The 23607-nt window shown below is 50.3% G+C and overlaps 1 long non-coding RNA gene across 4 annotated transcripts; it reads left to right on the forward strand.

Moving 5' to 3' along the window:
* Positions 1-156: 156 nt before the first annotated feature.
* Positions 157-22166, forward strand: LOC138844599 (uncharacterized). 4 transcript variants are annotated; one of them, XR_011380559.2, is made up of 6 exons: positions 157-588; positions 4473-4627; positions 4906-5003; positions 5798-7163; positions 11933-12047; positions 21612-22166. It is a non-coding gene; the product is annotated as an uncharacterized LOC138844599 (long non-coding RNA). The 4 variants fall into 4 exon arrangements; XR_011380560.2 differs by having other exon boundaries at positions 5931-7163; XR_016218755.1 differs by lacking the exon at positions 157-588 and having other exon boundaries at positions 602-4627.
* Positions 22167-23607: the final 1441 nt, after the last annotated feature.

The following is a 23607-nucleotide window of genomic DNA, read 5'->3' on the forward strand; positions in this document are numbered from 1 at the left end:
CGGGGAGGGGCCAAGGCGGAGGCGGGATACACTGCAGGGGCGGGGCCACGGGCAGGGATGGGGCCGAGGCCGGGCACGGTTCAGGGGCGGGGCCGCGGGGCGGGGCCGCGGGGCGGGGCGGGGCGGAGGCTGGACACGCTGCAGGGGCGGGGCTGCAGGCCGGGGCGGGGCCGAGGCCGGGCACGCTGCAGGGGCCTGTTACACCCTGGAGAGAAATCGAGGCGCCAAGAAGCTACGTGACTTAGCCACTTAACTTGGCCCAGACTTGGAGACCGACATCTCCCTTCCCCAAGTGAACTCCCTTTCCCGAATGAGAGAGTCCTGCAGACATGCCCCACCCCCTGGCCCACTCCCCAGGAGCCCGCAACAGCCAGGCTGTCCCTAGGCTGCAGCACTCAGCCCAAGTCCCTCCTGGGTGGCAGGGACCCAGGGGCTTGAGCCATCGGCGGCTGCCCCCCAGGGTGTGCGTTAGCAGGAGGCTGGAAATAGGAGCAGGGCGCGGGTGCGGGCGTCCCGAGCAGTGACTTCAGCACTGGACCCAGCGCGGGCCCCACAGGCTGCTGTCGCCCGCACCTGTGGCCGTTCCAGGTGAGTCACTGCACAGTGCTTTGGGACCGGGGGAGGCGGGTGCGTGTCATTCTCCACAGATTCGTGTTTGGGAAGCAGCCATAGTGGAGATGGCATGCTTGGTTAACAGCCACCCAGTGACCGGGCTGCCCAGTTGCCCACCGCGAGCTGAGCGCTGTCTGACGCACCGCGGCCGCAGGGCTGGACCCGCAGGGCGGCGCCCGGGAGTCAGACACAGAGGCGTTGCCAGGTCAGGTGCAAACAGGCCATGCACGTGGCTCGTGGCTTCGTGGGGAATGGGACCAGCTGACTGAAGGGGACGAGCCTGCGCGCCGTAGAGACGGCTCTGCAGCCTCCCGTGTGGAAGCCTCTTTGTGGTGTCGGCTCGCTTCTCCCTCGCCTTCGGCTGTAATGAAAAGTCCCAGGCTCGTCTCGCACGCCTGGTTTACCTTGAGCTCTTAAACATGTAGAACACTCACGCACCTTCAAACGTTAGAACTGTTCCAAAGTACACCGGAGAGGCGGAGAGGCGGAGAGGCGCGTCCCCTCCCGCCCCAGTTCCTGTCTCCCCTGCCCTTTGACAGCAAACTGCCTTGCTTTCTGGCTGCTTCTGTTTCCTTTTGCGATAATGAGCAGATGCATGTACGCTTTTCTTATTTTCTCTTACACAACTGTCACGTCCTGTGTATATTATGGTGAACGCTGCTTTTTTCATTTCGTTGAATCACTCTGTGTCAGCTCACAGAGCTCCTCCCTTTTGGACAGCTGGCTAGTCCTCCATTGTGTTTGTGTACCATAGCTTATTGAACGGATCTACCACGTGGTACTTTACAATGACAAACAATCCCGCATGGAATTATGCATTTGAATTTTTCAATTCTTGGCAACAGATCTTCAGAATCAATACCTGGACCTGGGATTTCTGGGATGAAAGGAAAATGTATGTTCTTTTATTAGCTATTGTCATTGAGTTATTTTGCTAACCTTTTCCAAGACTTTTGAATTGAGATTTATTTATCTTCATTCTTTTTTTTTATCAATGTAGGTGTTAGAGTTGTGAATTTTCCTCTGATCTCTGATCTATATATCTCATAGGTTTGTAGATATTTAACATTACTCGAAAGAAATTCTGTACTTTCATTTTCCCTTTCAACAGTTTTATAATTGAGTTTTAAAATTTCCATGTGAAAGAACTTTTTTTTATTAAAAATATTTATTTACTTATTTATTTATTTGAAAAGCAGGGTCACAGAGAGAGAGGGAGTGACAGAGAGAAGGAGAGAGACCTCCATCCACTGGTTCACGCCACAATGGTCAGGGCTAGGCCAGACCAAAGCCAGGAGCCATGACCCTCCTCCAGGTCTCCCATGTGGGTGCAGGGGCTCAAGCACTTGGACTAGCCTCTGCTTTTTTCCCCAGGGGAATTAGCAAGGAGCTGGATCAGAAGTGGAGCATCCGGGTCTCTAACCAGTGCCCATATGGGATTCGGCTTAATCCCATATGTCCCAATGTCAGCCCCTGAATTCAATTTTAATTCAAATGGATGTCATAACCAAACTGATGGGGTTGGGAGGGGAAGAATGAGTGGCTGTATCCAGTCTCGTGCAGGATAGGGGCGGGTGGGAGAAGAATGATGGACAGATACTGAACCCTTTTCAGAGGTGTGTTTATTGTCATGGTATGGGTGGAAGAATTCCAACAAGAGGAAATGTGTTGAAGTTACTGAGAAGGGGGTTCTCATTGGAGATGGAAGATACAAACATGGAATGGGAGAAGGTGAACAACAGCCCTGTGGGGGTAGATTGGAATTGGAGGGCGCAGAATAAATTCCTAATGAATTAAACACTTGGGAATGGGCTTGGATTCGTGTGTGTGTGTGTGTGTGTCCATGTATGTATCTCTCTGCCGCCGAAAAATCAAGAAGCAGAGATCCAGAGCAAAAGGACTTTCACATGGAAATTTTAAAGCTCAATTATAAAACACTTCATTGAAGGGGGAAACAGAGAGTACAGATTTCTTTCTAGATGGACACCTAGACTTAAGATCTTGACCTCTAACACTTACCACCTACCATTAAAGGAAGGAAGGCTCCTGGGAGAAAAGGCTGGTCCAGGTTGGGGTATGGTTCAAGATAAGCTTGCGGCATCTCATTTGTTGGAGATTAAGGAAGTGCTCCCCCCAAAATTTATGGCAGCATGTCACTAGGAGAAAGGGATCAGCTTTGGGGGTGCCTGCTGGCCAAAGTAGACCCATTTGAGCCTCCCAAATAAGTATGTACAGTAATGAACATAAACCATTGGAAAAAATGTAAGGATTCATAAATCACGTGTGGCTGTACCACCCTGAACGCACCTGATCACACCTGATCCCAGAAGAATTAATAAGTCCAAACCAAAGATAGGTTAAACAAACAAACAACCAGGAGCAGAAGCTAAGCCTACAGTCGAATGCCAAAGGCTAACTGGCAAATGGAGAGGGCAGTGTGGAGTTAGGAAACCATCGCTCCGGCCCCATGATGGTAAAGAGTGGATCAGGCTTGAGAATCATCACGCTGAGTGTAGGTGGCAGTTTTGAAAGCAACAAGATCACAAACATGATCATAAAATTTCTTCCTACAAGCACTTGATTAGTTGCAAGGGAGAGAACAAAAAGTAGTCCTCCAGTGGCGTAATCAGGCAATCCTTAGACCAGGTGATCAAAATGGCCATCACCTGGGAGGGCAGGTGGGCTTTGTGTACCTCCCAGACAGGTCGTTCTGAAGAAGGGGTGATAGCCCCTCCGCACACCTGCAGTACACAAGCCCAATCTCTGACCACAGGGAGATGTCTCACAAACACTGAGTGAGGACGGTACTTTTAATGGTGGGGAGGAAGGAACTGTATTCTTAAAAATGTTGATACCGGGGTTGGCGCTGTGCCATAACGGGTAAAGCTACCACCTGCAGGGCTGGCATCCCATATGGGCACCAATTCGAGTCCCAGCTGCTCCACTTCCCATCCAGCTCTCTGCTGTGGCCCGGGAAAGCAGTGGAAGATGGCCCAAGTCCTTGGGCCTCTGCACCCATGTGGGAGACCCAGAGGAAGCTCCTGGCTTCGGATCAGCACAGCTCCAGCTGTTGGCGGCCATTTGGGAAGTGAATCAGCAGATGGAAGACTTCTCTCTCTCTCTGCCTCTCTGTAACTCAGCCTTTCAAATAAATAAATAAATCGATCGATCTTTTTAAAAATGTTGATATCATAAAAAACAACATTGGCACAAATGCTCCGGGTTAAAGGGAGCAGGAGGGTCATTTGCAGGACCCTGGGTTGGAGAGGAGAATGCCAGAAAAGACATTGTTAGAAACCAGCAAAACCAGTGTCCGGATGGCACGTTGGGTAAGGGCGGAACTCCAACGTAGATTTGTGAAGCTGATGGTTGTTCTAAAGCTAGAGGAGAGAACACCTCCACTCTTAGCAAAAATAAGCTGTTTAGTCACAGTGTTTGCCATTTAGGTGCAAATGGTTCAGGGGGAAAAGTGGTAGGGAAGAGAGAACAAACGTTCAGGCAGAGGGCGAAATGTCAGCCTCAAAGGAGTGTTCCGGAACACCTACCAGCTTATGTTCCACCCTGGCTGCGGTGCCTCCTACTGCCAACAGATGACATGCAAAGCCCTCGGCAGCCCCTGGCCAGCCAGCAAGACCCAGCCCCGGAACCCCCTTCTCGCTGGCACCCCACATGCTGGTTCACGGAGCTCGGCTGCTCACACACACCCTACTCCTTCCCGCCTCTGGGACTTTACACGCGTTACTGCCCCCCCCCCCCCTTTAGATTCGACTCCTTTTCAGCCTGGTGGTTCCAGCTCCGGTGTCACTTCCCATTCTGTACAAGGGGGCTCTGTCCCTTCGCGCTCTCTGCCTCTCTTTCAGCGGCATCATAATTATTTGTGAAAGTGACGTTCTTCTACCTCCGAGGCCTCTTCACCACATCTGTGCGGTGCACGCCAGCAGGAAGTGGGCAGCCGGGTTTATCCGGCAAAGCTTGGGGTCGAAGCGGCTACCGCGGTCGCTGTGGGCACAACGAGGTCAGGAGCGGCTGGAGGCTGGCGGGGAACGGGAGGGGAGGGACGAAACAGCCCAGCACAAGCTTTTCGGTCATGGTACACACCTGTCATGGATTTCCCCAGACAGGAGTGGTCCCTACTCTAAATTGTGATCGCAGCGCCATCACCGTGCAGCCGTGGAGGGTCACGGATTGTAACAAGGGACGGCTCTAGGGCAGGTGTCGGTGGTGGGGAGGCCGTGGGAACTCTGCGGGGCTGTGGTCCTGCCACGGATGTAAAACCTCACTTTTTTTTTTAAGGACTCGCAAGGTGGCTGACAATACCGCCGCTAGGTGGCGCTGCTTCTCGGCCTCGGCAGGTGGCAGGGGTTCCTCCCAGAAGTTCCAAGAGCCTGGCGGTATGGTGGGGTCCCCGCTCGGGGTTGTGCTTCCCGCGGGCGCTTGCACACGCGCGTTTCGTCGATCCAACAGGCCGGGAGAGCGCCGTGGGAGAGGGCGCTTGTTGCTCACCATTGCCAGGAAGCAGGGCGCAGGGTGGCTCGGGGGCAGAGTGGAGGGCTCAGGTGTGCCCTGGTGAGCCGCTGAGCACCGGCTGCTTGGAACTGCCTCGGGAGCGCGGGGGCGCTGGGGCTGCTCCGGGGGGATGAGGCCTGGGGTCATGGGGGAGGCGGCAGGGTGTGGGCAGGGGATTGGCTGGCCTGCGCAGGGAACAGGTTTCAGGCCAGGTGTTGCCACCTCTGGGAGCTGGCGATGCGGGAAGGGGCGTCTCCCCCAGGTGAGGCGGGCTCCACTGCCAGTGGCAGGTGGTGACAGAGTATGTGGTCAAGGTCACACACAAGGTCACAGCATAGCCAGGACAAGCCTTACCTCCCTGAGAAGGAAATCTTCCACACAGGTGCTATGGAAAACCTCTCACTTCTTTTATAAACAGAACTGGCAAGGATATTAGGACAACCGGCTCTCTTTCCTCTAATTTCCTAACTGGAAAAATGTTAAGAAGTACTTGAGCCCCTTTAGATCTATCTTGAGGTCTCTCTCTCTCTCTTACAACAAACTGAGCTGGTTCACTCCCAGCTGTCCATGATTGCCAGGGCTGGGCCTGGCCAAAGCTTGGAGCCAGAAGCTCAATCCAGGTCTCCAAGGTGGGTGGTGCGTCCCATGAATTTAAGCAGTTCCCGCTTGCCTCTCCCAGGTGCACATTAGCAGGAAGCTGGGGCCAGGAGCCAGGCCTGGGACTCAAGCCCGGGCACTTACGCTAACATTTAGAGGGATGACTTGCTCTGTGAGAGGAAGACTCCGTTGCCATAATTCGACTCTGTGGGCAGGTGGAGAGGACAGCACATCTGAGAAAAGAACCCATCACCTGCGGCCGTGGCGAGAGTGTCCCGAGATGACGCCGGGGCCAGGTTCCAGGCAGGTGTCAGCACGAAGCTGGCCTGGAGCGATCGTCTTATACCCGCGCAATCCGCGGTGGGGCATCGCTGGTGGCAGTGCCTCCCCGAGCAGCAATAATCCCCTCTTCTAATCTGGTTTCATTAAGTGGGCACCAGGCTCGGATCAGAGGAGAGGGCTCATCTTACGGGATTGCATTATTTAACCAAGCAAACGCTTGGAAATATTTAAACGTCTTTTTTTTTTTTTTTTAAAGAAGGAATAGAGGGATTCTGCTACTAAGAAATCGGATGCAGCAGGCAGCTCAATAAAACGGGAACACTGCTATGAAATTGCTCTCTCTCTGGCTCCATTGATTTCCCATCCACAGCGTCCCCGCAGCGGTGTCTAACCCCAAGCTGCCGTGGAGGGGAGTCAGGAGATGGTATGCCTGATCCAGCTTCCGGCCGTGCCACGAGACCACGAGCTGGTGACCACTGTACACGCAAAATGTTGAAAATACTCACCGGGCAGTGTGCGAGGCTGGGGGGGTGGGCAGGGGAGCCCGGGGAAATGATTATTGGGAGATGAAAGGAAGGATTTTAATTGCAACAGGGTTAGCCACCTGCATTTCTTGTCCGTCCCCCAGGGTTAGCCACCTGCATTTCTCGTCCATCCGTTGGAGTTTTATTGCTGCAGGGGGTTAATCGGTGCCGGGCAATCCTCTGGCCTTTAATCCGAGGCCATCCCTCGCCCTGCAGATCCACAATAATTCCAGGCGGCAGCGTGCGTCGCTGCCAGGGTCGGTGCTGTGTGGGCGTTACCTGTGGAGGCCCCCGAGCCGGCATGTTGGAGCGGGGAAGCGAGTCTTGGTTTTATTACTGCGAGACGGGGGCTCAGAGGGAAAAGGAGAAGAGGCGGAAGTGGCTGTCGGAAATCCGAGTGAGCTACAAAGCGAAGATCCTGAGGGACTTGAGTGTGAGCCGGGTGCTGCCGCGCCTGGCGTGCGACGGCGTGTTTTCGCTCCGCGAGTACCGGAAATCCCGTCCGAGGACCGCGGCCCCGGCAGGGTGGACTCCGTTCTCCTGATGCCTTTTCCAGAGGTCCGCGTGCTTTCTGCGCCCTCTGCTCTCAGCTGGAGGAATTCTGCCCTTACCTGCTCACCTGCTTCTTCCTTTATTACCAAGGTAAGAGCATGGATGACTCTGCACGGTAGGAAGCTTAGTGATGGACAAATCTCAATATCGGGCACCCACACCATGTGAGAGTGAGTTTCAACGGGGCACCACCCTTTGTTTTAATACAGTGTTTCTAAAATCTCAAGATATGGAAAAAAATGTGTGTGAAGTCAAATAAAACCTTGCAAACCCCTGATAGAACCTGCAGGGTGATTTCTGGTCATCTAATATAGAGATCTGTCCCTTCCTGGTTCTAATGAGGATTTTTAAGTGCAAGGCGTTAAGATATTAACGAGTTAAGGAAGCTGGACTCAGCTTTTGTTCTGTGCATGAAGGCATGAAAATGATCATGGTTCCTAAACAATGAGAGAGTCCCCATGAAACCCACCAATCCCTCTCCTGGGTTTAGAGCCAAGAGAAATGAAAAGCTATGTCCACACCAAAATTTGTGTGAGAATGTTCACGGCAGCGTTAGGCGAAACAGCCAAAAAGGAAACACAACCCAGATGTGCACCCACCGAACGGATAAAGGGGCTGTGGCATATCTAGCTGCACCGTGGAATATTATTCTGCATAGAAGGGCTGTAGTAATGACACCTGCCACAGTACTGAGGAAACTGAAAGGCCCATGCCAGGAGGAAGAGGCCAAGCACAAAACTCTGTGACATTCCATTCGTGTTCAGTGCCCAGCACAGGCACATCCACACAGAGAACAGATGCCTGGTGGCCACGGGCTGGAGACAGGGGACAGGAGTGACCGCGTAATGAATGCGACGTTTCTCCCCCGGATGATGGAAACGTTCTGAAATTAGACGGTTCCCACGGTTGCACCCGAAAGACCACTGACCTGTGCACTTTGAAAGGGTGAATGGGCCGGCTCCACGGCTCACGTGGCTAATCCTCTGCCTGTGGCGCCGGTACCCTGGGTTCTAGTCCCGGTTGGGGCGCCGAGTTCTGTCCCGGTTGCTCCTCTTCCAGTCCAGCTCTCTGCTGTGGCCCGGGAAGGCAGTGGAGGATGGCGCAGGTCCTTGGGCCCTGCACCCCATGGGAGACCAGGAGGAAGCACTTGGCTCCTGGCTTCGGAATGGCGCAGCACGCCGACCGCAACGCGCCGGCCGTAGCGGCCACTTGGGGGGTGAACCAACGGAAAAAAGGAAGACCTTTCTCTCTCTCTCTCTCTCTCTCTCTCTCTCTCTCTCTCACTGTCTAACTCTGCCTGTCAAAAAATAAAAAATAAATAAATAAAAGGGTGAATGTTTTTGCATGCGAATTCTATATCCATCAAGCTTTGCTTTCAAAAATCAGCGTGAAGTTTCTCAGCTGTTTCTCTTCTCCCAGCCTTCCACAGACAGACCTGTGATTGCCTGTCCTGATTTCCCAATCTCCTTCTTGCTGAGGCGAAATGATTCTTTCCTGCTAAGAGAGGGTGTGGGTTAGTCTGTATGATAAAGGATCAGAGAGCAGGGGGCAGGAGGAGGGGGTGGACGAACCACCGGGCAGAGCTGGACAGCAGGGGGGTCCGGGGAAAGAGCAGCAGGTGTTCTGGGGCAGGTGGCGAAACCATCTTTGCAACGCTGCAGCTGTGTGTGTGCATTCAAGTTTTGAGGACTTGCAGGAACTGCATCGGAGCTGAGTAGAAGTAGCGTTTAGTTGCTCACGCAGCTTCTCCAACACAGAACCCTAAGACCCCAGTTTTACAATGGGTCCGTGTGTATTTCAAGGGGGGGCAAAGTTATCCCTGGTTTTTGGGCCAGTTGTCGTGAATTACAGGCAAATGGCTCGTGTTCCTTTCCTGCAGCCCCATGACATTCAGTAGAATGGCCAATCCAGCGGCAAAAACCAGTGTTTATGGATGGAGCTTATGTTAAGCAGTAAAGTCACATCAATTATTTGTTCATTCATTCATTTATTAGTTTGGTAAACTTTTTTTATTTATTTATTTATTTATTTATTTGACAGGCAGAGTGGACAGTGAGAGAGAGAGACAGAGAGAAAGGTCTTCCTTTGCCGTTGGTTCACCCTCCAATGGCCGCCACGGCCGGCGCGCTGCGGCCGGCGCACGGCGCTGATCCGATGGCAGGAGCCAGGTGCTTCTCCTGGTCTCCCATGGGGTGCAGGGCCCAAGGACCTGGGCCATCCTCCACTGCACTCCCTGGCCACAGCAGAGAGCTGGCCTGGAAGAGGGGCAACCGGGACAGAATCCGGCGCCCCGACTGGGACTAGAACCCGGTGTGCCGGCGCCGCTAGGCGGAGGATTAGCCTAGTGAGCCGCGGCGCCGGCCGTAAACTTTTTTTAAGCATTTATTTGAAAGAGTTACAGAGAGAGAAGGAGAGGCAGAGAGAGATGTCTTTCAAACGCTGGTTCACTCCCCAATTGGCTGCAACAGCTGGAGCTGTGCAGATCTGAAGCCAGGAGCCAGGAGCTTCCTCTGGATCTCCCACACGAGTGCAGGGGCCCAAGGCCCAAGGACTTGGGCCATCTTCTCCTGCTTTCCCAGGCCATAGCAGAGAGCTGGATTGGAAGTGGAGCAGCTGGGACTCAAACTGGTACCCATATGGGATGCCGGCACTGTGGGAGGCAGCTTTACCTGCTACGCCACAGCATCGGCCCCTAGTTCAGTAAACTTTATTAAGTATCTGCTGTGCATGCTGCACTATGGCAAGCAATATCCATGTAATTCTTTATTTTACATTGTCAAGTCTTAATTGCTACCAAATATCTATCATACATTTTTAAAAACTGATGAATATTTTGCACAGCATTACCTAAAACACTGGCAAGTAAAAAAGTGGCCTGAATATCTACTGTAGTAACCACTGAGCTTTTTAGGTAGGAGATACTCACAGACTGAGTTTTGTGTTGGTTTTAAAAATATTCCTATTTTTGCTTTGTGAGGAAGTAATCCTGGCTGAGGAGGAGAAAGCAGAAAAGGAATTAGATGAAGTTTTCACCATATGTTTAATATTTTAGCTCTTTTTTAAAAGAAATATTTCCTTACTTGTTTGAAAGGCAGATTAGAGAGAGAGAGAGAGAGATTTTCCATCTGCTGGCTCACTCCCTCCATGGCTGCAATTGCTGGAGCTGGGCTCTTTATTTGAAAATGTTCCTAAGTAAAAATGAAAATATTTGATTTGGAAAAGAAACGATCTGGTTGTGGTACTGGGTAAACAAATCCATTCATGTGGTAACATTATAGAACTCTACAACCGCCATAAAAAACGAGCGCTTGTGTGAGCTGTGCAGGCCCAGTCGTGCCGGCGTTCCACGCTGTGCCAATGCTGGTTTCCTGGTTCTGTTCACTGTATGGGGATATGTAAAATGCTGTCACCGGCACAGCTGTGGGAACTGTCCGGAAGCTTTCTGTGCCATTTTTCAACTTCCATGTGAGTGAAAAACTCCTAAAAAAACAAGAAGTTATATAAAAATGATATAGCAGTGACAGGATCAAAATTTAACTGGAGAGCTTATTTTTGAGTTTCTTTTTTTAATAAAACCCTGCAATGCTGTTTTGCTACCACAATGTCCTATCAATGGTCAGAACTTAGAGTTTTAGACCACGTTTCGTGAGTGGTCCCTTAGGGGTGAGTCCAGGCTATGAAGCGAGTTCTTTGCAAAGCTTACATTCCTGCAGTGCTGGGTGACCTGGGGTGCTGGGGTGGGGGTGGGGGGCTCGTCTCATGGGAACCCTGGAAGGAACTGCCTCTTCCTGGGCTCTCACGGCACCCCCTTCCGTAGGAAATCCACTTCGTCCCACTGTAGGGGGTGGAACAGGCTCGCTGAACACCCAGAAGGAGCTATGCGGTTGTTGCCGCTCAGAAAGGGCCAGCAGCCATCATTAGAAATTAGCCCAGTAGCAAGAAGGGGTCCCGGTGAGCAGTTCCCCTGCACAGCACCCCAGCGGAGGCAGAAGCGGCAGCCTTCCGCGCCGTGTCACCAGCGAGTGAATTCATTCATGGGACCCAGAAATCTGTTTATGTCCACATTACTTTTGTCTGTGGGCAGTGCTGGTTGTTGAAACAGGCCACCTTGATACGGTAGGGATGAGACCAGGCAACAGCCCTGAGTCGGGGGAGGGGCTCATCTCTGCCTGGTTTCCACGCCTGCAGGCAGCCATTGCAAGTCTCTGGTTCCCATGCCCATCTCAGAGAGGAGAAGCAAGGGCTAAGCGGGCGTGTGAGGAGCGCTCTGGGAGAGCAGCGCCAAGCCATCTCCCCTGTGCTCAGCTCTGGACTGTGCCTTCCCGTAGTGTGGTGGCTCAGTGTGGCTGAAGGGTTGTGCGGCGTAATGGGCACACACAGACGGGGGGAGGCGGGGCAGTGCAGGCACAGGTGAGTGAAGGGGCTGACGGGACAGGCTTTGGATGTGGAAGGGACCCACAGCAGAGGGGTCTGGTGCCTCTTTTTCCTTCTGCCTTCATTTCCATGAAGCCCATTCAGTACATATTGCAAAGAAAATTGAGTGCTTCCTTCCAAGCCTTCATAACCAGAGAAATATCAGCATGAACTTTTGACAAATGCCCACTTGATTCCTAGCCTTTAGTAAAAGCAATTCTTTATTTTGAAGAACTGGTAATGATTCATTTTTCAATGAACCAATGGCTGTGTGCTCAGAAAAAACACATGAACTGAATACTGTTCATCCTTTTATGCATAATTCAAAACAGCCCAATCTCCAGCAACATACTGTTGTAACTTTAGAGAAGAAAAGAAAGACAGCAAGTAGCAAGCGAACTCACTTTCTTGCTGGAAAAGTAACACCCATCTCTGTTACAATGCAGAGCAGACACATGGGCTCTTACAAGACGGATCAGAAGGAGCAAGGTTCGGAACTCTGCAGGAACACAGCCACGCCCTCGATGCTGACGGTGAACAGAGCCTTCACTTACCAGACAAGTACGTTAGCATTCTCAGTGTGCACCCTTTAACAGGTCTTGTCTCATTCCCCTTCTCCCTCCCTGGTTCCCATGCCAGTTCTCAGAGGTAGTTTTTGCTGATGCTCCTATGTGCCCGGGACACTGTGTGTGTGTGCGGCTGCACAGTGTAAGAATGGTACTTGGACACTCACACCTGCTTGCGGGAAGTTCATGCTGTCAAAGTGTGTGCCTGATGATTGTTCTTAGTTCTTACTCTTTGTTCAAATGCAAAATGGGCCGATGATGCGCCTGGGAGTGCCCTGAACAGTGATGTGCTTCAGGAGTGTTTAAAAAAAAACACAAAGCTCAGCCCAAGCAGAGGGTTTACATTGAGCCATGGTCCTCTAAAGTGTGTGCCGATGCGTCTTCCAAAGGAAACGACACTCTTGCTTCCCTCTTTCCGGGAACGCGCCTGCATGTGCTCCACGTGCTCTTATGGCTCACAAACGACACGTTTCACGAGCTAGAATGAAATTGAACCGGGCTGAGACTTCATGGCCATTTCTTGCGGGTATAGACCCTATGACAGGACAGATTTGCATAAAATGAGACCTCAAGAAAACCATCGGAACAGCCCCTATTCCGTTCGACATCCTTCCACGTTGAAAGACGTGAAATGGGATTCATAGTTAGTATTGTTAAGCCATCAGTTCTCTTTAATTTACCTCTGGCTTGTAAGTGTTTAAGGTATGAAAATTAGTAAGTCGTGTAGAAAGACACATTGCATATGTGTTTAATCTTTTTTTAAAAGATTTATTTTATTTATTTGAAAGAGTTACAGAGAGAAGTAGAGAAGAGAGAGAGAGGTCTTTCATCTGCTGGTTTCACTCCCCAAATGGCTCTAGTGGCTGGAGCTGGGCTGATCTGAAGCCAGAAGCTTCCTCCAGGTCTCCCACATGGGTGCAGAGGCCCAATCACTTGGGCTATCCTCTGCTGCTTTCCCAGGTGCTTCATCAGGGAGCTGGATGGGAAGTGGAGCAGCCAGGACTTGAATCGTCACCCATATGGGATGCCGGTGCTGCAGGCCAGGTCTTTAACCCACCGCGCCACAGTGCCGGCCCCTGCATGTAATTACTCTTACCTTTCACCAGGCTTCATATTTTCAGTATGTCCCAGGGGTTCCCATCTTCACAGTCTATTCACTTTGAAAGGACACTTCCTGCTTTCTGCCTGTTCTCTTGTTGGTTAGAGAACCAGGTAGTCTGAGGACAAAGGTCCCAGAGGCTCCTGGGTGGTCTTGGGTTCCCTTAAAGGCTTTCCTGGGCTGGGGCTGGGCCGGTGGTCAGGGCTGGAGTCCTCCACGGCAATCATGACATCCTGCAGCCCTACCCAGGACCAGAGGCCGGCCCCTTTCACTCACTGCCCTTCCTAGGACAGAGTCCGGGACTGCAGGTGCCTTCTGGGATTTCTTACTTTCAGTTATGAGAAAGTGAAAGAGCTTCACTTATATAAAAACAATACACACACACACAGATACACAGATACACAAATGCACACACATGCACACACATACATACAGACACACACACATACACATACACACATGAATACACACATATATACACATGAACACACACACGCCCACACACAGATACACACATACATACACAGATGCACACACATACACACATGAATACACACACATATACACACAGGAACACACATACACACATATGCACACACATACATATACACACATACCGACATGCACATACACACACATACACATATGCACGCACACACACACATGCACACATACACACACACACACACACACACGGAGAGAGAATGAAAAGTCTGCAGGAAAGCCAGGAGGCTGGAAATCCAGCCAAGAGAGGATGCTGCCTTGAGTCAAATCCCGCAGGCTGCGGGCTGGCCGGGCAGGCCGAGTGCCACGAGCCGTCCTGAAGGGCAGCCCTCCTTTCCCAGGAAACATCAGCCTTTGCTCTTGGAGCCCCCAGCCCATGGGAGAAGCCCCCTGTGTGACAGAGGGCAGTGGCCCTTGCTGTCTCCAGTGTCATGGCAACGTCTAGACTGCGTCTGAGCAGACGATCGGGCATCAGGGATGAGCCGGGTCGGCACACAGAGCTCAGAGTCGCAACGCCTTGGGCGAGCTGTGTAGCTTCTCTGTGCCTCACAATCTTTATTTTTTTTAAAAAAAGATTTATTTATTTATTTGAAAGGCAGAGTTAGGAGAGGCAGAGGCAGAGAGAGAATCTTCCATCCGCTGGTTCACTCTCCAAATGACCACAACAGCTGGAACTGCGTTGATCCAAAGCCAGGAGTCAGGAGCTTCCTCCAAGTGTTCCCACGTGGGTTCAGGGGCCCAAGCACTTGGGCCATCTTCTACTGCTTTCCCAGGCCATAGTAGAGAGCTGGATCAGAAGTGGAGCAGCCGGGACTCAAACTGGCACCCACATGGGATGCTGGCATTGCAGGTGGCGGCTTTACCCACTACGCCATAGCTCCAGCCCCAAGTCCCTGTCTTCTAAAGTGCACAGAAGCATCCCCCATTCCTACGTCCCTTTCTGTGCCCCGGCCGCTCTACACCTGGTGAATCATTGTCACTTACAGCATGCTGAGGAGTGAGGAACTGAGCGGCCTGCACTCGCATTTTTCCGCTTAGAGCCTCTGTAGGAAGACAACAACACTCCAGTCCAGAGTCCAGCGTTTGCTCCATGCACCTGGTCCATGCACATCAGATGTCAGACTAAGCCCCTCCTACCACTGCTTCTGCAGTCCGTCTGCCTGGGCCTGGCCCCACCGCACCCCCAAGGGTACCTGGGACACAGGTGCTGAAGTGACAAACGCAGCAGATCTTCTGGGATTTTTTTTAATTATCAATTTTTTTAAAAAGATTGATTTTTTTATTTTAAAGGCAGAGTGAGAGAAAGAGAGGGAGAAAGAGAGGGAGAGAGATCTTCCATCTGCTGATTTGTTCCCCAAATGGCCACATCGGCTGGAGCTGGGCCGATCAGAAGTCAGGAGCCGGGGGCTTCTCCCGTGTCTCCCAAGTTGAGCCACAACAGCCCCTGGGTTTTGACTTTCTGTCCCATGTGGAAACATGGCATCTTGATTATTATTCCTTGATATATCCGCTGTATCCTTGGGTCCTATGAACCTCTCTCTTCTCCCTCTTATGCTTCTTAGTTCCCTACACAGGAATAACAGAAGGATGGCATGATGGTTGTGGTGCCTAGATAGCTGATCAAACAGCATTCTGGATGTTTCTGTCAGCTGGGTTTTGGATGAGACAGACATTTAAATTGCGGGACTTCTGTATGACGCGTTGCCCAAGCGCTGCAAAGGTTTAGCCCATTCCTTCCCGCACAGTGAGTGCGCGTTGCCCAAGCGCTGCAAAGGTTTAGCCCACTCCTTCCCGCACAGTGAGTGGCCTTAGAAGTCGGGCAGCTTCCCAAGCAGAGATGCCAGTGTCTCCATGTCGCCCTCTTGCAGAGCTGCCACCATTTACACAGTAGCATTCTCTCCCCATGTTCTTTTTCCGGAAATTAGGATTGGGATTTGAGAATTTATCGTAAGGAAATAAACTCGGGTATTTCCAGAAATTTAGCCACGAGGGCATTCATCAGAGCGTGGTTTATCACAGATAGGAAGCCTGGAAGCGACTCAAGAGCCCAACTTTACAGGACTGACTGAGAACATTGTTACACACTTGTACATGGGACATTAATTTGATGAAAGTATATTTTCTGGCATGCAAAGTCCTTTGTAGTTTATTATTAAGTGAGAGAAGTCAAGTGGCAGCTTAATTTGCTAGTTTTTAAAAATGTGTTCAGTGGCTGGCATTGTGGCATAGCGGGTTAAGCCACTTCCTGTGACGCCAGCATCCCATATGGGCGCTGGTTCATGTCCCAGCTCCTCCACTTCTGATCCAGCTCCCTGCTAATGGCCTGGGAAAAGCAGTGGGAGACGGCCCACATGCTTGAACCCCTGCACCCACGTGGGAGACCCAGAGGAAACCCCTGGCTCCTGGCTCAGTCCTGGCCCAGTCCAGGCTGTTGCAGTCACTTGGAGTGAACCAGCAGATTGGAAGACCTCTCTCTCTCTCTCTCTCTCTCTCTGTTTCTCAGCCAGCACTGTGGCATAGAGGGTAAAGCCACCACCTGCGATGTCATATGGGTAGTGGTTTGCGTCCTGCTAATGCTCCTGGGAAAGCAGCAGAAGATGGCCCAAGTGCTTACACCCCTGTACCCCTGGCTTCAGCCTGACCCAGCCCGGGCTATTGATGCTACTTAGGGAGTGAACCAGTGGACAGAAGATTCCCTGTCTCTCCCTCTAGCTCTTTTTCTGTCACTCTGTCTTTCAAATAAATTAATTAATTTAAATATATACATATACATATATATATCCCCCTCTGTCTTTCCTTCTCTCTCTGTAACTTTGACTTCTAAATAAATAAATAAATCTTTTATATGAAACGTATCCACTTGGGGAAAATCTTTTAAAAATGTTTTTAAAGATTTTATTTTATAAATTTGAAAGGCAGAGTTACAAAGAGAGGAGGAGAGACAGAAAGAGAGAGAGAGAGAGAGATCTTCTATCCACTGATTCACTCCCCAGATGGCCACAACGGCTGGACCTGCGCCGATCTGAAGCCAGGAGCCACGAGCTTCTTCTGGGTCTCCCACAAGGGTGCGGGGGCCCAAGGACTTGGCCATCCTCCACTGCTTTCCCAGGCCCGTTAGCAAGGAGCTGGATCAGAATTGGAGCAGCTTAATCTTTAACTGGCACCCGTGTGGGATGCTGGGGTCACAGGCAGTGGCTTAACCTCCTGTACCACAACGCTGGCCCCTTAAACAGCATTTTGAGTGCTGGGATTTCAGGTGAAATGTTTCATCTTTTTGTTGTTGTTTTCCTGTCTTCTTTATTTTCTTAAATGAATAGAAATCCATCATATAATAACAGGATATTTGTAAAGCCAAATGGTGAGTTCAAGCTATGGTATTTTGTCTGCAATAAGCATGAAAGTAAACCAAAGAGACATTTGGTCTTGATGTTGCTGCTCTTTTACAAAACTGTTTAAAGACTGTAACTTTTTCTGCCTTTTCTTTTTAAGGAAATTAAGATTGAGTGTGAGAATTTTTCTCACATTCAATAAATCATATCACCATATGGTTAGCTCACGTCACCATCATATACATGAAGGTTTTCTTTAAACAGCTGTTAATTGAGTGAGCAAAATAGAATAGATACATTATGAAATTTTAAAAAGGATGTTGCCTTAAACATTAACATTTCTTTTCCAGACCTCTTAGGGTTCAGAAATGATATCCAATGCCTTCAATTGTGAGGTCTACACAAGGCAAACAAATTGGTGCCAATTCTACCAAGCAGTGCTTGAAGCAAGAGAAAAAGTATACATTCACAATGCTTCTTGATGTTTAAACTAGAGTTAGACATATAAATCTGAAAATGCACTTTTAATTACAGATATATGTGTACCAATATATGCCGTTGTATATGTCTTCAATGTGCCTGAATTACCTGTGACTCTGTCCACTACATCGTCAGTCACAGAGGAGCACCTGTTCTTTTAAGAAAGTTCTTTTCTTCACACTCCACAAGTCTCTTTAGAAATAATTGTCAGGACAGGCTTTTAACCTAGGAGTTGACACACTTGCACCCGCACCCTCGAGTGCCTGCATTCCATTCTCAGCTCCCGCACCTGCAGACACTGGGAGGCAGCAGGCGATGGCTCAAGTCATTGGCTTCCTGCCACCTGTGTGGGAGAGCTGGGTTGTGTTTCCAATTCCTAGCGATGCCTCCAGCCCAGTCTCGGTGGTTGGGAGATTTGGGGAGGGAAGCAACAGATGGGAGTTCTCGCTCTCACTCTCTCTGCCTCTCAAATGAATTTTTAAAAAATTTAAAGAGAATTGCTTTGTAACACCTACCATATCAAAAGTGTTTGTTTTGTAGCTTGCATTTAATGAAAGAAATGCACAAACTACAATTCTTCAAGGTAAGAAAAGACAAGAATATTCAGAATTCTGGGGGTTGGTGTTGTGGCACAGTGGGTTAAAGCCCTGGCCTGTGGTGTTGGCATCCCATAAGGGTGCTGGTTCATATCCTGGCTGCTCCATTTCCAATCCAGATCTCTGCTGTGGCCTGGGAAAGCAGTGGAAGATGGCCCAAATCCTTGGGTCCCTGCACCCACGTGGGAGGGCTGGAAGAAGCTCTTGGCTTCTGGCTTTGGATTAGTTCAGCTCTGGCTGTTGCAGCCATTTGGGGAGTGAACCAGTGGACAGAAGACCTCTCTGTCTCTCTTTGGCTCTACCTCTCTCTGTAACTCTTTCAAATAAAATAAAATAAATCTTAAAAAAGAATTCTGTTATAGTAATCAAAACAAATTCCTGTAATTTCTGTGAAACATTAACCACAGTATATGTTAGTATTTAAAAATATGATTTTTCAATACAATTTATCAGATAAGTCCTGGGAGCATTTTAGAGTGTAATATTATGTCACACAACCTACTAATACTTTGCTTTACCTTTTCTATGTTAACTCATATCATCTTCTTAAATACATTTTGAATTCTGGAAGATACCATTCCCCTGTGACCCCGCTAACAGCTCCTAGTCACAGTCACCGTAGTAGACTATGACCAGGATTGGCTAGTTTCAGGCTAAAATAAACCTCAGTCCTCCTGTAGCACAGGAGGGACATCACCACTAGATGGCACCATGAAGTGGTTATTAAATGCCGCATTGTTCAAACTTGGCATTGACAGTGATTTTTGCGCGATAAATAAATCTGAATACATCCTTGCTCTTCCTATTAGCACTATCTGCTGTTCTCTTGCCTCTGACTTGCTAAATACCCCATTATGAAGGAATGACAGCCTTTGATCCATAAGGCAATCTCTTTAAATCAATTTCTTCAGGTTCAGTAGAATAGCGGCTTCTAAGGCTGAAACTCATTCTCTGTTTCTTTCAGTTGCCTTCAAGCTCACCAGTTATAAAGGAATGCGAACAGCAGTTTTCAAAGCCAACTAAGCAATGAAAATATCATGCTAACAAAAAACGGAACTGCCATTTTTCATGATGTAATTGACAGCTAAGTCATTCGTGTGTTTTCATTGCCAAGTCTGGCATGGAAAGGATGGTTTGGGTGGATAGGGTGAATTCTGTCTTTATCAGTGGGTTCGGGCAATCGGCCTGTGGCTCATACCCTGTTTAATCAAAGCATGATAATTCCAGCAGCTTCTCGACAGACATCAGAACGGGGCTCAGTCACCCAGGAAAACACGGTGGTTTCAGTCGAGGGAGCACTGGAACCCAGTGTCATTCTGCACTGCTAAATTTTGACGTTTTCCATTGACAAAATTTCAGACTATTTGTGTGTGGAAGCTGTTCTGATTGTGGTGCACACCGCACAGAGGCAGTTCCTGTCTGGTTGTGTGTGGACTATGTAGATGTGCTTCCTGTCTGCTTGCGCTGGGTGTTACGTAGATGCAGTTCCTGTCTGATTTGCACTCAGCTGATGAGGGTAAGGCTCCTCCAGGCCTGGGTCAGTTCCGCTCTCAGCAGCTCCATTAGAACAAACATGTCCCCTCCAACTAACCCAGCACCTGAGTGACTTGCAGGGGAGTCCCCAAACCTCCCTTGGATACCAAAATCCTCAGATTCTCAAGTCCCCTAGTAAAGTGAACTCAAACTTGCAGGTAATTTGTGCACATCCTGCCTTCTACTTAAAATCACCCTAGAGACATGATACCTACTAGAATTTACACTTCATTCTTCAGGGAAATAATGACAAGGAAAAGAGTCTGTACATATTCAGTACAAATGTAATGTTTTAAAATTTCTATTCAAAATCAGTTGAATCCACAGCTGTGGAACCCTCAGAGACGGAGGGCTGACTGTATGGGTAAGAGTCGGTAGAACAGGGCCGATGTGGTGCTGCAGCAGGTTAGGCCAACACCAGCATCACCGGCCTCCCATACGACAGTGCCCGTGTGAGCCCTGGCTGCTCTGTTTCTGATCCAGCCTGGGAGAACAGCGGAGAATGGCCCAAGTGCTGGGCTCTGACACCCATGTGGGAGACTAGGACGGAGCTCCTGGATTTTGGCTTTGGCCTGGCACAGCTCTGGCTGTTCTGGCCAATTAGGGAATGGACGAGTGTGATGAGCAATCTCTTTCTCTCTGTCTCTCCCTCTCTCTGTCACTCTGCCTTTCAAATAAATAAAATAAATCCTTCAAAAATTAATTGGTAAAATAGCAAATGCATTGAATTGGTAAATCCCAAAATTAAATGCTGGAAAAGTTATGTTGAAGATGCTACATCTTTGCATACTTTCCTCGTGGAGAAACTGATACCAGTAACAATTATTTAGTGTGGTATCTTAAGGAATTCTTGATACATCTATCAATAAGTATACGTGTATATATGTATTCCAGTGTTAAAACAGTCATCTTGTAATAAAGAAAAAGTCCCTTGTTACCTAAATAGAAACACTTAGCACATGACTGCCGGGCACTGTGAGGAACGCAGGGAAGTAAGGGATGAGCCCTGCTCACAAGAACGCCTACCTACGCTTCCTCGCTGAAGACACCAAGTACTGGGTGCTTCAAACAGGACAAAGCTGCAGATACCTAGAAACCAGACGGGCAGGGAGCAGTGAGGATGGAGCGGGAGGAGAGAGGCTCTCTGCGAGCCGGCAGGGAGGGCAGGGGACGAGAGAGGCTCTCTGCGAGCAGGCAGGGAGGGCAGGGGACGAGAGAGGCTCTCTGTGAGCAGGCAGGGAGGGCAGGGGACGAGAGAGGCTCTCTGCGAGCAGGCAGGGAGGGCAGGGGACGAGAGAGGCTCTCTGCGAGCAGGCAGGGAGGGCAGGGGACGAGAGAGGCTCTCTGTGAGCAGGCAGGGAGGGCAGGGGACGAGAGAGGCTCTCTGTGAGCAGGCAGGGAGGGCAGGGGACGAGAGAGGCTCTCTGCGAGCAGGCAGGGAGGGCAGGGGACGAGAGAGGTTCTCTGTGAGCCAGCAGGGAGGGAGGCTTTCCGGAAGGCAATGACCAAGGCAGCTCAGCAATGAGGCACTCTTGCCTGGCTGTGCGCATGATTGCATCAGACACTTGCAAACCACCGATCCCTGCCTGCAGGGATTCTGATTGGATTGATCTGGGTGCCCCCGGGGTGGACGTAATGAACTGTTGTGGTGTTGGCTGCGGGTCCAGGCGTGGGGCTTGATGCTGAGCGTAAATCAACCACACCGAGAGCACAGTGTGGGTCCTCCTGTCATTCTCAGGGCGCCGCATCCTCCGTGGAAGAGGCGGCTTCTGGGGGAAGCCCCCCCGACCCCAAGTCCACGTTTTGAGTAGCGGTGCTGATGCAAACTCTTCACATAGGTTAGGAGGACTGGATGAAGCAAGCATCCGGGGAACTGGCATAAACAGGTGTCTACAAATAGAAAGAAACAAAATCTTTCCAAATGACCATTGTCTATGAATCTGATGCCTGTAGACCACTAACATTCTATTTTTTTTCTTTTTCTTTTTCTTTTTCTTTTTTTTTTTTTTTTTTGACAGAGTTAGACAGTGAGAGAGAGAGGCAGAGAGAAAGGTCTTCCTTCCGTTGGTTTACCTCCGCAAATGGCTGCTATGGCCGGAACTACACCAATCCGAAGCCAGGAGCCAGGTGCTTCTCTTGGTCTTCCATGCGGTGCAGGGCCCAAGCACCTGGGCCATCCTCCACTGCCTTCCCAGGCCACAGCAGAGAGCTGGACCAGAAGAGGAGCAACCGGGACTAGAACCCGGCGCCCACATGGGATGCCGACACTGCAGGTGGAGGATTAACCAAGTGAGCCACGGCGCCAGTGCCTACATTCTATCTAAACTTACATATCCACGATAAACTACAGACATTGAGGGGTCCTCATCAGGGGATAACACTTGGAGGTGTACACGTGGCTAGTGTTTCTCCTCACCTGCTTCACATTCTCCCCTTTCCAATGCGTTAGATGTTTGTGAGTAAAAGTTACGTTTTTAACTTATTTCCTTCTGTATTCTGCAGCCTGTGTGGTGTCGTTCAGCACATAGTCCAGCACAAACTATATGTTCAATAAAAATGTTTTTGATGTTTGAATGTGGAAAATTTCAAACACTTACAAAGTGCACAGAAGGTCCATTCAGCCCTGGGTAGCACACAGCCCAGCTTCCGCAGCTACCGACACCGACACGCTGCCATTTCCACTTCTTGTCTCTTGCTCAACCGTAGTCCTATGGGAGCTGAAATCGACATACATCAGAATGCCCCAGTGACAAAGGAAACTAGCTGTGCGATTCTGACGGATGGACACGGCTCTCTCGGCCACATCTCAGCCCTTCTGCTCCAGGAAGCACCTCGTGTCCCTCTGCAGGGGTCCTTCACTGAGCATGGCCCCTTTTTTCATGTTAGAAAAGATTTGCCCGGTCTACAAGATCATCTAACACAAGCAAGTCTATTTGCTCTTTTGTGTCCAGATTCTTTCACTCCACTTAAAGACTGTGAGGTTCATCCAGTCAGCAGGTTTTGTTTTTTAACAGCAAAATGTTCTGAACTAGCAGGTGGCAGAGGGGCCAGAGGGGCCAGAGGGCTCGGGGGAGGAACGGATTGGGCAAGCAGGTTGGCATAGTCTGTGGGAGGCCTTTGGAAGCCGGGAAGAGGAACTTTTACTCTCTTGTGCTGGCTGCCTGTCAATGGCCTGCTTTGTACTTGCTGGGGAGGGTCCGGGAACTCTTCTGCACTGTTTTCGTGAGTCACTGCTGTGCCACTGAGTGGCGGTGCCTGTTGCCAGCGCTGCTTGGAGCGGGGGCATTCACATCTCCCCCAGAAGACCCGGTACATCTGCGAGGCCCATCCTATATCCTCTGGAAAGCGAGGAAAAAGGAGCTCAGAACTTGGCACCTGCCCTTGAGAGAACGCTCCCGCCTCCCAGGAAGGGGAGGTGTGGGAGCTGGAAGTGGGAAGGTCAGGAAGAGCAGTGAGGGAGCCCCAGGCCGGAGTGGGGCAGTGGGAGCTGGCTGGGGCCCAAATTTGGCAACTCAGGCCCTGGCTTTATATTGCGTGGGGGACAGAACTGGATTGTCTGCAGGGCTGCCAAGTCTGTTTTGACTCGTCAACAGGGCAGCCATCAAATGCAATAGCAATACAACATTTGCTGATGGGATTAGCTAAGACACCCAGCATTCGGGCACAGGACTAGGAATCCAGACCAGGACACAGAGGAAGCAGCCACTCCAATATGGGGAGCAGGTGTCCCGAGCAGAGGCTTAACCTTCTGCCCTACAACGCCCACCCCAGGCAACTGGCTGGAGGCTAGCTCCAGTTTCTTGCCAAGGGAGTCTCCCCAGCTGGCTTTGCTGACAAAGTCCGTGAGAGTCGTCAGAAGAAGAAAGTGTATGAAAAAGATGGCGGCCACTGACTTTTAGAACCTGCTCTCAAAAGTGACGCTCTTGGATTTTATTCATTGAATTCGAGTTGGCAGCCCGTCCACGCGAGGAGAGGGGACAAGGGCAGGAATCCTGAAAGGCAGAGCTCACTGAG

This window comes from Oryctolagus cuniculus, chromosome 12, assembly GCF_051225735.1.
Source record: "Oryctolagus cuniculus isolate XC-2025 breed Fujian yellow rabbit chromosome 12, ASM5122573v1, whole genome shotgun sequence".
NCBI classification, from domain to species: domain Eukaryota; kingdom Metazoa; phylum Chordata; class Mammalia; order Lagomorpha; family Leporidae; genus Oryctolagus; species Oryctolagus cuniculus.